Raw genomic sequence first — 6,910 nt, forward strand, 5'->3', positions numbered from 1 at the left:
ACTTCCTCCACGATCCACCAGATCAAGAAGGTTTAGTCATTATATTCAAGCATTATGTGTTTACGCGTGAGTATATGTTGCAGCAAGATTATAGCATCGCATGAACTTATTCCCATTTCGCGTAGGTACTAAGCTAGATCTATCAAAATATAACCTCAGAATTTTCGCGAATTTCTCCGTAGTTACGTATATCCATATACTCATATTTTGAGTTCGTGCTTTTTTTTCTAATTTTCCTATTGGCAGAAACAATACCTCTTGTTTGGGTGCTACTGGCTTCTTTCGGCAGTTCTGGTATGTAAAGATTTCACATTTCGAAGAACTCATTGACACAATAGTTTTTTTTCTTCCTTTGTGAGAGCCGAACAAACATCCGTTGTCATAATCTGGCAGTTGCAGTACTTCTACATTTAATTCAATGCATTTTCTAATACTCATGCTCTGAAATAGTGCTTTCATCAGTTTCACTGTTGGGAGAAACGACACTCTTGGCCTGGGGACGGTTGGCTTCTGTAGGTAGTCTTGGTAAAGGTCTATATCTGCAGGAGCGCATGACAGCAACAGAACATGCGTTCTTAGAATCTGGCAGTTGAGTTTCTCCTATCTTGCAGTCAGGTATTTCCGCATACGCATGCTCTGATATGATGTTTATATCAGATTCCTTATTAGGAGAAACGATACCCTTGGCCTGGGTACTATTAGCTTTTGTAGGTAGTTTTGGTAAAGGTGTTAACCTACAGGAGCGCATGAGAGTAACAGAACATGTGTTGTTAGAATCTGTTAGTTGAGGTGCTTCTTTCCTGCAGGCAGGCATTTCCTCATACGCATGCTCAGAGATGGTGCTTCCCGCAGATTCCCTATTGGGAGAAACGATGCCCTTTGCCTGGGTACTATTGGCTCCTGGTGGCAGTGTTGGTAACGGTCTAAATCTACAAGAGCGTATGACATTAACGGAGCTTGCATGGATAGAACCTGCTAGTGGCAATGCTCCTATCCTGCGGTCAGGTATTTCCTCAATTGAAGATATGTTTTCCGCCCTTTCCCTATTAGCAAAAACAGGACTAGCTTCCGCATGCAGTTCTGACATGGTGTTATTTTTAGTTCCCTGGCCGACAGAAACAACGCCCCCGACTGGAATGATATTGGACTCTGTAGACAGTTCTGGTAAGGGTCGGTTTCTATAAGAAAACATTACACGAGTTTGTGTTTTCCTATCTGAGATGATTTGAGCCGAACATGTGCTCCTGGAATTAGGTAGTTGTGGTTCTCTTGTACCGAGGTTTCCTTCGTAGGAAATGTTTTGAATTGGTGGCAACATTTGAGTCAGGCATTGGTCAGTTGGTGCTAGTTGTGGTGCCCCTGTAGCGCTGCTTCTTTGGTAAAGAGTGTTTTGTATGGGCGGACATATTTGATTCAGTGGAACGCCAGTTGCTGCGTCAGGCATTCGCTGCGTCAGGCATTGGTCAGTTGGTATTAGTCGTGGTGCCCCTGTAGCGCTACTTCTTTGATAAAGAGCGTTTTGTATGGGCGGACATATTTTATTCAGTGGAACGCCGTTTACCGCGGCAGCATTTGCATAATTTCTGGAGCAACGGGATCGACGTATTATGATAACCTTTCTTGCCACAATCAACATAAAGAGAACCCCAACAGGGACGACTGAAGCAATGATTGTTATTTGTACGCTTGTTATGCTCGTAGCATTACTGTTGCCTTTCTGCAGCACACTTGTCGTGGTAAAGAGATTGCCGATATTTGTAGTTTTTGACAGAACAGATCTCGTACATATGGGACCCTCTTGCTTGGACACTGTTGTTTGAACCTAAGATTCTACTTTGTCTAGAAAATGACCTTGACTTTCAGTGGACATTTCGAAAGCGTTTGGGAGTTCGGTAGAATGTGTTGTTCTTGATGTTTTAACCTCTCCACTAGTATGAGCACTCGTCTCTATAGTTGTTGAGTCGCACGCTATCAGAGGTAGAACAAACGTTTCTAAAGGAAGTCCTTTCGAATGTTCTGGACTCGCGCACACAAAGCTGTCTCTTTCTGGAGAGAGCAGGCATCACACAAGGAACAACAATCGTGATATGACCGATCGCATCCTTTCATACATTTCAACTTGTTGATCAGCCACGTCAGCTTGCAGCCACAATGGAAAGGATTGTAGTCAATGTTTACTTTAACATGGGTGGAAAGTCCTGACTCATCGGCAGAGAATGATGTGAGCCTGTTTTTTGACAGATCTACCATCCTCAGGTTGGGAAGTTTTTTTATGACTACACCCAAATTCACGGAAGTAATTCTGTTCCTAGATAAGTAGAGATACTTTAAGACCCCACGTCCATAGAGGGGTACTGTCTCTTTCGCAAGGATCGCGAGAGCAGAAGAGGTGGAGGTATCGCTGTCTACATCAAAACGAACATTAAGGCAACACCTGTCAATATCTCAACGCCTGATGACATTGAATGTATGTGGATACAGATCGAACCGCATTGGACCCCCCGAAGTATCCCTAGTGTCTTCCTGGGAGCCCTGTACCACCCTCCTTGGGCCAACGAACCACACCTGCAGACTGCAACAAGCCAATACCTAATCAACTCCTTAGACGAAATTCGCCGGAAACATCCACTTGCTGGCATCATCCTGTGCGGTGATTTCAACAAGCTTCCACTAAAACCACTACTGACTAGTCACCCAGAGCTAAGACAGATAGTCACAGAGCCCACTCGTGCCGACAGTGTGCTGGACTTGATAATTACAAATGTACATAGCCACTATCACTCACCGGTGTCCACTGCTCCACTCGGAGCAAGTGATCACAACTGTGTGATTTGGAAACCCCAAATCCACCAACACCCCTGCCAGCCCTCCAGAGCGAGGCGCCGTATGGTAACGCAGGATAGAAAAGACGCCCTAGGACTCTGCATGGCCCTCACTGACTGGTCCAGTGTATACTGTGCCAGCTCAGTAGAGGACAAGGTTACATCTTTCAACAACATCATGCAAACCATGCTCGACACCTGCATACCTTACAGGAAGAAAAAGACCCGCAACGTGGATAAGCATTGGATGACAGACAATATCAAAGCGGCCCTCGAAAAAAGACAGTCAGTCTTTCAGAAAGAAGGGAATACACCCAGATGGAAGAAGCTACGAAACCAGGTGCAGTCTCTCATCAGAAAGCAAAAAAAGTATCACTACAACATGTGCATTGCGAACCTAAAAAAGCAAAAACCCCGGGACTGGTGGAACTTCGTGAACAATGAACTAGGCCGTACTCAGAAATCTAAACGAAAGATCACCTTCACTAACATCCCAGAAGACCAGGTGGCCGATGAACTTAACAACTTTTTTGGAGAAGCAATGTCGGATAGCAATACTTTTGATATGTTTCCACTCCCACCCACCGATGACTCCTTAGAGCTCTGCAACATTGGCCAGGTCAAAGCAATGCTAAGAAACCTTAACCCAAGACAAGCCAGCGGCCCCGACGACTTACCAAACTGGGTCCTTAGCCTGTTCTGTGAGGACCTTGGCCCAGTCATCTGTCATCTGATGAACGTGTCTTACAACACGGGCATTATGCCATCAGTATGGAAAACTGCCAACGTCTGCCCCGTACCAAAAACATCTCACACAACCTGTAAGAAAGACTGGAGACCGATATCCCTGATCTCCACACTGGGAAAGGTGCAGGAGAGACTCGTGCTGAACAGACTCCTTCCTTTAATAAAACCCTGGATCAAGGACCAGTTTGCGTATATGCCAAAATCGTCAACCACAGCCGCACTGCTGAAGGCATATCAGTCCTGGCTAACTGACCTTGACAACAAGCAACCATCAGTTGTACGAGTTTTACTCGCCGACATGTCTAAGGCTTTCGATAAGGTTGACCACGGCATCCTTCTAAAGCACCTGGCAACCCGTGGAATCGCTACAAGAATGCTCACTTGGATTCAGAGTTACCTGTCTGGCAGGAAACAACGTGTCGCTGCCAACGGTCAGTTTAGCAGCTGGAAAGATGTCACCTCCGGAGTCCCACAGGGGGGAGTTCTGTCACCTTACTTATTCCTAGTATACATGTCCTCTCGAACTACCAAACACGCAACAACTACAAATATTGGATACGCAGACGACATTGGACTGTCCAGATGCATGCCCTGTGTCACCGCGGAAACGGACGATACTATGCAGGAGGAAGCCGATCACCTTGACTCATGGGCAACGCAGAACAACATGGTCATGAACGGCGACAAGTCGTACGAACTCAGAATATGCTTCTCCAGAATACCTCCAGTCCTTCCACCGCTCATACTGGGTGGGAAAGAAGTACCTATTGTCACATGCGCCACCTACCTCGGATTCAAGATGACCTCTAACCTTAAGTGGGATAGCCATATTTCACATGCGACAAAAAAGGGATCACAACGTCTCCACTATCTTCGCTTACTTGCTAAAGGTGGTATGCCCCCAGACGACCTCACGACAGTGTACACAACCCTAATCAGATCCGTTCTGGAATATGCTAACGTGGTGTACGCCGGATGTAACAAAACCCAGTCAAAAACAGTCGAATCTGTCCAGAAGAGAGCATCGAGGATTATCAACGGGAATGGAGGTATCCAGACGACAGCCCACCTGCCAGCGCTCAAGTCTAGACATGACGAAGCAGCCTTAAAACTCTTTCAACAGATGCAATCTGAAGACCATCCCTTGCACTACATGACAACAAGCAGTCGGCAACAACAAACCGGCAGAACTCTCAGAAACCATAACCATAGAACTCTACCTACTTGTAGGACCGAACGGCTGAAGAACTCGTTTCTGTTTCATGCCACAAAACTGTACAACCAGTCACTTTCGTGAACTTTTAAACGTGTAATGTGGTAAAAACCATCGTTTTTAAATTGTATTGATCTTTAAATCGTCCTAACATGTATATTTATGGCTATTTAAACTCGTCATTCCTGTCCGACGGTTTATTCTTGATGCCACGCACACAAGCTTGCAATTATTTTATAGTTCAAGGACATTTTAGATCAAATTGAACTGTGACCTGTATTTTGTATAACTAGTGGAACCTACAATTGTTACTGTCAGAACAATTCAGGATATCCAGTAGGATATCCTGCCAGTCTGCATATTTTGAATAAAGTAAAAGTCTAAAGTCAAAGTCAAGGCCGGAAAATGGCGGAGCGATATCCAAGAGACGGCTTTGATGCGCTTCGATGTTAAAGTCAGGGTGTACAGATTACTTAGATGTGGGATATGGGTAAGATTTCTGATGAAATTGAACGCCACATCCAAGTTAGTGACATTAGTTGGTAATCCCGAAGGAAAATCAGTTAAACTACGGTGTGAAAACATGCAAGCAACGACACCAAGCTGGGTCTTACAGCCTGACAGCTGTGCATACCTAATGCCCTGTCCCATACAGGGTGCTACCACAAACAGGGAGATGATGATAAGGAAACTGCAGTTTAGTCCGAACCTTGAGTAGGGAAGGCCACGATATCATGGTGATCTTTGTGTTGAACCAACTGAATAAATGAGTTAATAAAACATGTTAATCTTCTTTCCAACAGCTTAGAAACGATAAATATTGGTCTATTGACAATAAAGTTGACCTAGCAGTAGAATTTTAAAACAAATGACTTGCACCTACTTTTACAATGGAACTGAATAACTTGCAGGTCATTTGAGTTTCAAAAGAGGTTAACTTATGATCAAGAAGGGGTTGATGGATCGTCATAATTATTGGTTGAGGTATGACAATGGTAATACGATACTTGAAGCATGTTGTTATTTTGCACTGCTTTGTAAATATATTCTTAAAAAACCTCTTACCTTGTGCGATGTCAGCACATTGTTCGTCGAACGTTGTCTTTGGGCGGTGTGCAATTGCCTGTGTAGAGTTTATAGAGATAACGTTGTGGGCCATATATACGTTGACCAGGAAATGAAGTGGATGGGGTACAGGGAAGTTTGATACTTGAGCTGTGTATGCTTCATAGGATGCAATATTCATACATTTTTCTCAAGACAGAGATGTGGCTCTCTTTTAGTAGTTTTGTAATGTTCCAGACAATGTATATTTTAAGCATTTAGGTCGCTTGCATGGCAAGATTTGATTTGCGCCCGCAATTCTTGGACACGATTGGATCCCGTGGATTAAACTACAGCCAGAAAAAGTCGCTGCTGTGTGTCATGTGTATACAGTTAGCCATGTCTGTCTATATTTTGTAAATGTTGGTATTTGTTTGTTATGCATGTTTTATGTTGTGTAAGCTTACAAGATGTGGTAGGCATATTCAAATACCAGACTGGCAACAAACTCCATTGGTGCACTATCATATGATAGATTTCATACATGCATACGCAAAAGTTGAGAAAATCAAGAACCCAATTCCTCTTAGAACTCGGAATAAGATTTAACAGTGCCATCTCAAATGTAGATCCTGGATACGTGATATTTTGGCTGTTTAAAAGATTTTGTTGTAGTCTATATTGGAGGTAACCATTCTCAGATCGCGTTGGTATTAATCTTGACACTATGAAAAAAAAAATCTACATCGAATTTTCCCGTAGTTGCGTTTATCTATTTACTCACATTCTAAGACCATTTTTTCCCTTATTGGTAGAAACAAAGCTTCTCGTTTGTGTACTTCTGGCTAGGCAGTTCTGATTCGGAAAGGGTTCACATTTCGGAAAACTCATTGACATCACAGTTTTTGTCTTCCTTTCTGGGACTCGAATTAAATGTGTGTTTTCATAATCTGGCAGTTACAGTCACCCTACATTTAGTCGTGTATTTCCTCATACGCATGCTCTGAGGAGGTCTTCATCAATTTCCCAATTGGGAGAAACAGCACCCTTTGCTAGCTCGGGTACTGTTGGCTTCTGTAGGCAG

This window comes from Branchiostoma lanceolatum, chromosome 7 (assembly GCF_035083965.1).
Source record: "Branchiostoma lanceolatum isolate klBraLanc5 chromosome 7, klBraLanc5.hap2, whole genome shotgun sequence".
NCBI classification, from domain to species: Eukaryota; Metazoa; Chordata; class Leptocardii; order Amphioxiformes; family Branchiostomatidae; genus Branchiostoma; species Branchiostoma lanceolatum.